This window comes from Arachis ipaensis, chromosome B04 (assembly GCF_000816755.2).
Source record: "Arachis ipaensis cultivar K30076 chromosome B04, Araip1.1, whole genome shotgun sequence".
NCBI classification, from domain to species: Eukaryota; Viridiplantae; Streptophyta; class Magnoliopsida; order Fabales; family Fabaceae; genus Arachis; species Arachis ipaensis.
The window spans coordinates 97,548,443-97,559,589 of record NC_029788.2 but is presented as its reverse complement, the minus strand read 5'-3'; the positions used below and the strand labels follow the sequence as shown (position 1 = coordinate 97,559,589).

Here is an 11,147-nt window from a genome sequence, read left to right as displayed (position 1 = left end):
CTAAAGTGCTCATGATGTGTAATTGACGGCAGGATAACATTGAATCACTTTTACAAACGTTAGGGATACAAATAGGACGATTTAAACGTTAGAGACACAAATAGAATTTACCCAAAACATTGGGGACAAAAACGATACTTTACTCTATATTTTTTTACCATCCCAATCCTTTGCTCAACTTGATTAACAGTTTCTTGAAATTTATTGAATCCTTTATAGTTTTTCTTAGGCATAATATTTTATATGTAATACCCTAATATTTAAATTCTTATACTCGAGTCATAAGTCAATGATAGTAAGGTGGTACGACTCACAAGGTGGATTAAAATACACATATATCTATATAATTGAAAGGAGTTATTTAACGAGAAGTCTGAAAAGGAGCAAAATAAAATCGCGATCGAAAACACTCTCGTATCGAAGAAAAAAAGATAAAACGTATTCAGATAGCGAATCAAGATAAGGTATAACAATAAGGAAGAGTAGAATAAAGACAAGGTACATATATGTATATAGACATGAATATAATAGCCACTAGTCACAACCTGCAAAGTTTAGGCCGACTAGGGTACAGTAATAAAATTAGTTGACAACAGTAATTTTTCTATCTCTCCCAGAATATAAATCAAAGCCTCTATAGGCAAGTTTTCAAAAGGAAATAAATACATAATAAAAGGTTTTCAAAATAAGTTCTGAGATATTCTAAACAAAAGTAAAATAGAGTCCAACGATCTTCGCCATCTTTCAGATAAACCACAGCTCACTGCTGAGCACTTGGACCTGCATCTAAAAAACAGAGAATATATATGGAATGGGAACTCCCGACCCATGGGTTCTCAGTATGGTAAAAGTGTTAAATAAGTACAATGCACTATAATAAGAACTCACTAAGCATCCTAATCTCCTTTTCTTCAATTATTCACCCTAGGTTCTCACTAGTCCACAACTTAGGTAACTGTCCTAGGAGATACTAAGTCTAATTCAATTTATCATCTTTTCCAAGTTTCAAAGTTTCCAACTTCCATTTCATTGCAGAACCAAGACCAGAACCAGCACCAGCTAATTCGACTCAGTGATTATATATCAATACTTCACATTTTCACATGGATCACTTCACTTCGCCTATCCAGGAAACTCAAATAATCTCTTTCAGTATTCATCATTGTTAATCAGTTATCTCATCATTTCATTTCAACAAAGATAGCCCTCAACGTCAGCCAACAAAACTATGAGGGACCTCTCAGTTGTACAAACACAAACAATGCAAACAAGTAATACACAAGTAAGACAATTAATGCAAATAAGCAAGTAGCAGTTAAGCATGTAACATATTCAATTAGGAAAACTCATATAATTAAGCAAACCCAAACCAATCAAACATATGTGAATGATGTATGCCTGCCCTATGGCCAATGAGCTCATCTGTCGGTTATACAGCCAACCCGACACACTCGGTAGCTAACCCGGATATCGTCTCTCAACACGATGGGAATCTTCAACCTTCAAGGAGGGAATCCTCAACCTCCCATTTTAGAGAGAGACTGTGATGTAATGATAGAGAATCCTTAACCTAACGTATTCACGCCACAGCCAGGAATCGAATCGAAGGGAATCCTTAACCTTCTCCATTCAATTCCCCGATGTAGCAAGAGAGGGAATCTTTAACCCCGCTTGCCCACCGTAACAAGAGAGAAAATCCTCAACCTCATTTTGTTCATCAAAGTAAGAGAGAGAATCCTTTATCTCAACTTGCCTTTCCCGACATTCAAATTGATAATTATAAAGTAAAACCAAAGGGAATCCTCGACCTTCAATCCAATCCTCTGGTGCAACAAGTGATGGAATCCTCAACTTCAAACTCGCCCACCCTAACAAGTGAGGGAATCCTCTGTAACACCCTCACTATCAGAAGTCACGCTTCTGGCTGCGCCACTCTGATAGGAAGAAGTATTACGACTACTTTACATACTAAATACTAAAATAGGAGCTTGTGACTCGACACCATATCGCTGATTTCTTAAAAAACCGAAAATAAACACTTTATCTTAAGAAAAATACAAACAGGCATAGATTCATATACAAGACTTCTTACATAATAACTCATAATATAATATACATATAAAGCATACAATTCCTATCCCTCTTACAAACATGTAATAACAAAGACGAGGGGAGAAAATATCTAATTAATACAACATCTTATAAACCAAACGCAGTATAACTTTTCTTAATGCTTCTTCATCCGGTTCCTGAAAAGGTAAAGCTGTAGGGGGTGAGAACCTAACCACACGGTCTCACCACGCAGTTTCAAAGATGTCATAAGAAGATATTTAATAAGAAAACTGTTTTCAAGCTCAGTGATTATCATTGCCTTATGAATCTTTTAAAAACAGTAGGTAATCGTTCAAACCTTTTCAAAGAAACGTTTAATCTATCAAAAATCCAAAACCTTTCCTTTCTTATAAGAAAAATCTCAATCAGAAACCAACCACGCAATCAAACAACACAATTATTAATTCAGCACCAAAGTTCATTCTCAAATGTAGCATGCCAGGACAAACACAGGCAAGACAGACAAGGAAAGCGCAAGTAGGTAGCAGTTACAGCAAATAGTTCAAGTAGCAGTTAAGAACAATTTAGCAATTAGGCAAACCAAAATAAGTTCAAACCCAAGCAAAGCATACAAATGCATATGATACATGCCTGTCCTATGGCTGATGAGGCTCATCTGTCGGTTATCCAGCCAACCCGACAAGTCTGAATTATCCTTAGACTGTCCCCCGACGTGCATCCCCAAGAGTCTATGCATAGTTTTTTCTCAAATAATCAATATTGCTCAATGGGGGTAACATTCACGGGAATTTATATAGTGTCCGGTCACACTTACGTCGTAGGATCAACAGAGTATCGAGTTTTCAACCTGGTACATGTGGTGGCAAGCTTGAGATTAGCAGAATTAGCAGAATTGAGATTGAGATTGGAAAAGGGCAGTTCTAATTCGAAGACAAGAACAGAGGAGGCTGTGGTGGATCCTTCTGGTGGCAGCTTGGACGGCGGCAGAGAAACTCGTGGTGACCGAATATCCTGACACAGACAACCTCAGCAACCACTCTAATGGTGAAAATCGACGTAATAGACAAAGAAGCTGAAGCAAGGTTTAGAGTTTACCAAGCAAACAGGATTCAGAGATGGTTTTCAGCGGCCGCAACGGTGGCGTGGAGCTCTGGCGATGCAGAGGTGACACGAGCGGCGACGGGGAACGGCAGCTGGACAGGTCGCGGTCCTCCCTTCCTCGCGGATATGTCTCCTCTGCTTCCTCCATGGACGGCGGCAATGCTAGCTCCCATCGGCAATGAAAACGGCGCGAACAGCTACAGCAACGACGACGGCTTCTCCACGGCGGCAGAGACAACTGGAAGATGCGACGCTAGCAACCTACGCGACGGCATCTTCTCCTCACCAGCGGTGAACCCTCGGTGGCGACGAGCACGGACGATGGCGAGCCAGGCTTCACGGACGGCGCGGTTCGCTCTCTCCTCTTCATCGGCGACGTGGCGGTGGACAACTCAGCGGCGACGGGAAGGTCAACCGGTACTGGCTCGTCCCTCTCCCCCTTCCCTTCTTTTCCGTTCTCCCTTTCCCCTGCTTCCCCTTCCTTTCTTTCTCTGAATTTGCTGCTGGGTTTAGGGAAGAAAAGGGGATTCGGTGGCTGAGGAGATAAGGCGGCTAGGTTTTTAGGAAAATTAGGATTAGGGTGATATTTTTAGGCGCCGGTGACACGAGCGGCGACGGGGAACGGTGGCTGGACAGGTCGCGGTCCTCCCTTCCTCGCGGATCCGTCTCCTCTGCTTCCTCCATGGATGGCGGCGATTCTAGCTCCCATCGGTGATGACAACAGTGCAGACAGCTACAGCAACGGCGACGACTTCTCCACGGCGGCAGAGACAACTAGAAGATGCGACGCCAGCAACCTACGCGACGGCGTCTTCTCCTCACCAGCGGTGAACCCTCGGTGGCGACGAGCACGGACGATGGCGAGCAAGGCTTCACGGACGGCGCGGTTCGCTCTCTCCTCTTCGTCGGCGACGTGGCGGTGGGCAACTCGGCGGCGACGGGAAGGTCAACCGGTGCTGGCTCGTCCCTCTCCCCTTCCCTTCTTCTCCGTTCTCCCTTTCCCTTGCTTCCCCTTTCTTTCTTTCTCTGAATTTGCTGCTGGGTTTAGGGAAGAAAAGGGGATTCGATGGCTGAGAAGATAAGGCGGCTAGGTTTTTAGGAAAATTAGGGTTAGGGTGATATTTTGGGGATTTAGGATTTTGGTAAAAATTAGGTATAAGGATAATTTGGTAATTTTAATAAAATTAGAGCATAAGATATTAATATTGAAAAACTAATTTAATCTCTAAAGTTATTTTAAAATATTATTTGTAGTATAAAAATACTAATTAATTTTTAATAAATTACTCTAATTGAAAATTCATGATAATATAATTAATTTCTCTTTAACTTTAACTTAAAATATTAAATGATATAAATTAAATTATCTAAAATCAAATCTTATAAAATTCTTATTATTTCATAACCACTAATTTTATAATTTAAATATAGAAAATAATTCAATAATTATAAAATTAGACAAAATTCTAATTTAAATAGCCAAACCCCATTATTTTCAAATTTCTAGAACTTTAAATCATAAATAGGAAAATAATCCTTAGGAATAGAGTTTAGATAAAAACCTTAATTTATTTCAAATCCAATTAATTGCCTTTAATTATTATTCAATAAAAATAATTTCTGAAATTAAAACTATAAATAAATATATATAATTTGAGATTAGTTCAAAATAGGACTTTTCAAAAGTCTTGGGTCTTACATCCTACCCACCTTATAAAAATTTTCGTCCTCGAAAATTGATACAAAATGAAAGAGATTTTCATATTACTTCACTCTTGAACTTATTTAAAGAAATGGCAACAAGTTCTCAATATATATATATATACAAATAGTTTCAAATATCAGGATTTTCATATGGCATAAAAATATAAAGGATATAAGTATGATGTGAAACAGAAGTTACAAGACAGGCTTGATGTACAAGATGATATGTTTCAAACATGTGATGTTAGAGCAATGCGGCAAAAGGTTATAACACAAGCTGGGGTTAAAATGATGTGCTTAACGTCCACATACTGATCTTATATCAACTCTAGAGATTTAATTATTCAAACTTCAACATAATTTATCTCCACCATTCTTAACCGTACTTCATTGAGCAACTCATCCGAAGGTTCTCAACTTTGTTAAACACTTTGCAATCCTTACTACTGGTTATAAGTCCCACATCAATAAAACTCTTTCACGTAAAACAAGGTTTCACAACTCCCTGTGATGTCGTACATTTATGAGTTTCACCTTTTGCATTCACCAAACGTGTCCTAAAGGACTAATGTGTCGTTTACTAAGTCTAATGGTCGCACAAAATGCCAAAACTAATCTCGAGTATACTCAGAAGGATAGTAGACCATAGAAAAGAAAGAAAAATGACAAGGACCGTGTTCGCAAGAATTTGAAAGAATTGCTGAAATCACAAGTAGACAAGGATGAACAAGTAATAAAGAGTGCTGGAAAAAGAGTCAACTAATATCTTTAAGGGTAACTCTTGAATCGAAGGAATTTGATAAGACCAATAAGATGAAAAATAATGCAGTATTTTGAAACGAATTCAAGTTGAGACAAGTAAATATGAGGTTTGCAGAAGAAGTATATCCAAACCAAATACAAAGTTTATAGAACTCAAGAGTATGGTTAAAAATATTTTCAAATGCATTGTTCATAAAGAATGGAAACTTAAGGGGAAATCATTTCATGTTCTAAAGAGAAAATGGGTAACAAACATCCTTCAAAAGAGTAATAAAAATGTAAATGTGGTATTATTTCAATATAAATTCAAGTGAAAATAGATCACACAAACTTTGTAAATGGAAAGATTAATTTGGCTAAGAGCAAAATTGTATTTTCTCTTCTTTTTTAAGCATGTATGAAACTATAATCTTGTTGAAAGAAAATCTGAGATAAAGTTTTACTCATAGAAAAAAAGATGATGCATTACAATCAAACAGGTTTAAATCACATAGAAATTTTCAGAGTATAAGGTAAAGGAATGTAAGCTAAATTGAAAGCGATTTTATTAAAACTTCAATAGATGTATCGCCCCAAAACAAGTTCAAATCACACCAAAGAGAGGCACTACTCAAGTAAAGCAATTCTAGTCAGGGACAACTTTGCATAAAAATAAATCGAAACTTGTTTAAAAAGGTTTAAAACAAAACTTCAATAATATACTTGAAGTCACAACTTTATAAGGATGTTCAATAATATTATTATGTGCTAAAAAGGAAACTAACTCATTTTAAGAAAGATACTTAAATTAAAAGATTTCAATTAGGATTCATAAAGCATGTCACTCATAGAAACAAAAAGCTTAAGAAGAAACTTAACAACTTAAAAAGTTGATTCAAAACTTAAGTTTCTTCAAAAGAATTCAAAACCTTTTCAAAAATGGTTCAAAACAAAATTCTGAAAGTATATTTGAAATAATCCACCTCGCAAGTATCATTTAAGAAGATCACGATGTGCTTAAAATGAAATCAACCCATGGAAGAAAGGACCTTTAAATTAAGGAAATTCAAACAAGAACTCACTGGGCATGGATTATCAAATGAGTTTCCAATTGGTCTAAAGGAATACAAAACGCACCAGGAAGACAACTCAATCAATAGAAAATTCTCAAAAAGACAAATAAAAGGACAAATGGTGCATTAGATGGAAACGAATTAAAGTTGACTTGGATGAGAATGAGATTCACAAGAAATGAAAAACAAAGACTAATGGTGACGTTAAAAAAAATAAAAGAGTAGTTAAAAATAGAATTAAATATGACATCCATAGAAATAAAAAGTTTAAGAAAGAAATTGGTCCATTCATGAGAATAAAGACATGAGTCCAACATTTTTTTTTTGTAAGAACAACAATTGCATAAATAATATAGTATGCTAAACCAAATTTGAATAAAAAATAAATTAGGTGAAGCTTACCAAACAAAACCAACTGGAAAGAGATAAAAACCTTTCTTTGAAAAATATCTAAATATATAGTCAAATCAGGATATTCGTAAAAACTGTAATAAAATTGTTAGAAAATCAAATTGTATTTAAAGTATATATACATTTCCATAAATCAGTGAAGAAACAGGCGAGGTATTGGAAACAACTAGTTTTAAACTGTATAAAACTTTCAACGTTTATATAAAGAAGTACATATCAAATTAAAAGCGGTTGTATATTTCAAATCAAAAATGGTTTTGTTAAGATTTAAAGAATGGCTGTAATTATTATCAAATAAGAGGAAAATTAAATTACAATGTATTTACAAAGGACTCAAAATATGAACTTAAAAAGGTGTCCTGTATCAAAACAGATTCAAATGTATATCCAAAAATACATGATTCAAAAAGAAGTGCCTAAATAAAGAAGGTAAATACACCAAGGGTTTTAAACAGGAATATGCAGTTAGAATCAAACAAAAGCGTACGGGAACAAGAGAGTAGGATTGAAAGATAATCTGTTCACTTTCCAAGAAAAGTATCGCAGACAAGAACCTTAGAGCATACCAAGCAGGAATAAGATACGTAATATTCGCAGAGTTCAAGACACCTAACCGAGTAACCTCAAGAATTAACTCCTAACGTTCCCAAAACTCGCGATTCGCATTACCTATGACTCGTATATTGTCTATGATAACCCATTAGTGCTTACATATACATAATTCACTAGTGTTAAGCTAGCCAAACTTAATACCAGGAATTATGCAATGTAAGATTAATGGTATTTATCAATAGACCGTCATGTACTTAAAGCTCTATTCTTGTTATCCAAACAAGACCTACTACATGACTGACTCTCAGAGTATGCAATTGAAGTATAATCGGCCCATTCCTCAGGCTCTATAGGAGAGACCGCTCTGATACCATTTGTAACACCCTCACTATCAGAAGTCACGCTTCCGGCTGCGCCACTCTGATAGGAAGAAGTATTACGACTACTTTACATACTAAATACTAAAATAGGAGCCTGTGACTTGACACTATATCGCTGATTTCTTAGAAAACCGAAAATAAACACTTTATCTTAAGAAAAATACAAACAGACATAGATTCATATACAAGACTTCTTACATAATAACTCATAATATAATATACATATAAAGCATACAATTCCTATCCCTCTTACAAACTTGTAATAACAAAGACGAGGGGAGAAAATATCTAATTAATACATCTTATAAACCAAACGCAGTATAACTCTTCTTAATGCTTCTTCATCCGGTTCCTGAAAAGGTAAAGTTGTAGGGGGGTGAGAACCTAACCACACGGTCTCACCACGTAGTTTCAAAGTTGTCATAAGAAGATATTTAATAAGAAAACTGTTTTCAAGCTCAGTGATTATCATTGCCTTATGAATTTTTAAAAACCAGTAGGTAATCGTTCAAACCTTTTCAAAGAAACGTTTAATCTATCAAAAATCCGAAACCTTTCCTTTCTTATAAGAAAAATCTCAATCAGAAACCAACCACGCAATCAAACAATACAATCATTAATTCAGCACCAAAGTTCATTCTCAAATGTAGCACGCCAGGACAAACACAGGCAAGACAGACAAGGAAAGCGCAAGTAGGTAGCAGTTACAGCAAATAGTTCAAGTAGCAGTTAAGAACAGTTTAGCAATTAGGCAAACCAAAATAAGTTCAAACCCAAGCAAAGCATACAAATGCATATGATGCATGCCTGTCCTATGGCTGATGAGGCTTATCTGTCGGTTATCCAGCCAACCCGACAAGTCTGAATTGTCCTTAGACTGTCCCCCGACGTGCATCCCCAAGAGCCTATGCATAGTTTTTTCTCAAATAATCAATATTGCTCAATGGGGGTAACATTCCCGGGAATTTATATAGTGCCCGGTCACACTTACGTCGTAGGGTCAACAGAGTATCGAGTTTTCAACCTGGTACACGTGGTGGCAAGCCATGACACTTAATCCAGAGAACCTCGTATCTCAGATATTTCAAATTCATAAGCCACATAAATAATTCATTCATCATTCATCAATATCTAAGCCATTCTCAATATCATCATCATTCGTCAATCCATATCCCATTTCCAAATTCATTCAAAAATCATATTTCAAATCAATCCTCATCATCCTTCTTTCCATTAATCAACAATCTCAATTCAAAACATAATTCTTTATTTTCTAAATAAAGCAATCCGAAACAAATAACGTTTAAGAAGTAAATCTTTTTAAACAATTACTTCAAACAAAACTTCCAATTTTATAAAATTTCAGTAGCATCTCCTCTAAAACTCGGATTCTGCCACCCTGTTCAGGTCCCAACCAAACCAAACCAAACACCTGTTAATCAGTCAAATCACTTCCAACAACCATTATCACAACAACAGTACTCAACCCAAAGAAATTACAAAATCTAGAATTCAATCAACCAATCCTATAAATCACAATTTAAACCGACTTCAACCAACAGCATCAATCAATAGTTAAGAATTCTCGGTCTTCTCAAACAGTTTCAAACCAAATCATTCTCAATAAATAACCCATTTTCAAATATCAAGTCTTTTCCAAGTTTATTTTAAAATCAAATTCCAATATCAAATCGGGTTTAATATCAAATCAAACTAATGATCTCATTCAACCAAAACAACTCAATTCAATTCATAAGACTCACGAAATCACAAAAATGTATTTTATGCGTTAATATCGATTTATAACAACCCTGTAATGTAAAATAGATTTAAAAAAAACCCCTACCTCAACTAGCTGAATTCACACAGGTTAAACATAGTAACTCCCTTCCCTTTCTGTTTTATGGCAGCAGCAGTGATTCCAATGTGACCGAAACAATGGCAGCAGCACCCATTTTAATTTTTCAAACATACCTTAGCAGAATTAAAATAGAGACATACGTGGTCATAGTTAAAAGATCATAGCAAAGGAATAAAATGGCAGCAAAGCAAGGATAGAGGAGTTACATATTCAGAATTAGCAGAATTGAGATTGAGATTGGAAAAGGGCAGTTCTAATTCAAAGACAAGAACAGAGGAGGCTGTGGTGGATCCTTCTGGTGGCAGCTTGGACGGCGGCAGAGAAACTCGTGGTGACCGAATATCCTGACACAGACAACCTCAGCAACCACTCTAACGGTGAAAATCGACTTAATAGACAAAGAAGCTGAAGCAAGGTTTAGAGTTTACCAAGCAAACAGGCTTTAGAGATGGTTTTCGGCGGCGACAGCGGTGGCGTGGAGCTCTGGCGACGCAGAGGCACGGCCAGAAGCTTCAACAGCGGCGGATCTAGCAACGGTTCGGACGAGGACGGCGCCGGCGACACGAGCGGCGACAGGGAACGACGGCTGGACAGGTCGCGGTCCTCCCTTCCTCGCGGATCTGTCTCCTCTGCTTCCTCCATGGACGGCGGCGATGCTAGCTCCCTTCGGCGATGACAACGGCGCGGACAGCTACAGCAACAGCGACGGCTTCTCCACGGCGGCAGAGACAACTGGAAGATGCGACGCCAGCAAACTACGCGACGGCGTCTTCTCCTCACCAGCGGTGAACCCTCGGTGGCGATGAGCACGGACGATGGCGAGCCAGGCTTCACGGACGGCACGGTTCGCTCTCTCCTCTTCGTCGGCGACGTGGCGGTGGGCAACTCGGCGGCGACGGGAAGGTCAACCGGTGCTGGCTCGTCCCTCTCCCCTTCCCTTCTTCTCCGTTCTCCCTTTCCCCTGCTTCCCCTTTCTTTCTTTCTCTAAATTTGCTGCTGGGTTTAGGGAAGAAAAGGGGATTCGGTGGCTGAGGAGATAAGGCGGCTAGGTTTTTAGGAAAATTAGGGTTAGGGTGATATTTTGGGGATTTAGGGTTTTGGTAAAAATTAGGTATAAGGATAATTTGGTAATTTTAATAAAATTAGAGCATAAGATTTTAATATTGAAAAACTAATTTAATCTCTAAAGTTATTTTAAAATATTATTTGTAGTATAAAAATACTAATTGATTTTTAATAAATTACTCTAAT

The 11,147-nt window shown here is 37.3% G+C and overlaps 2 long non-coding RNA genes across 3 annotated transcripts in view; one reads left to right on the top strand and one right to left on the bottom strand.

Moving 5' to 3' along the window:
• LOC110271142 overlaps nt 1–3,085 on the top strand; it is a 21,533-nt gene extending 18,448 nt beyond the window's left edge. Inside the window, exon 3 of the long non-coding RNA XR_002361397.1 lies at nt 2,952–3,085. This is a non-coding gene — a long non-coding RNA (uncharacterized LOC110271142). The remainder of the gene's footprint in view (nt 1–2,951) is intronic.
• Nucleotides 2,209–10,765, bottom strand: LOC107637889. Of its 2 annotated transcripts, none has more exons than XR_001619599.2 (5): nt 10,656–10,765; nt 10,325–10,605; nt 10,103–10,240; nt 9,882–10,009; nt 2,209–2,263 (listed from the first exon to the last, which is right to left on the bottom strand). It is a non-coding gene; the product is annotated as an uncharacterized LOC107637889 (long non-coding RNA). The 2 variants fall into 2 exon arrangements; XR_002361396.1 differs by lacking the exon at nt 2,209–2,263 and adding an exon at nt 8,349–8,387.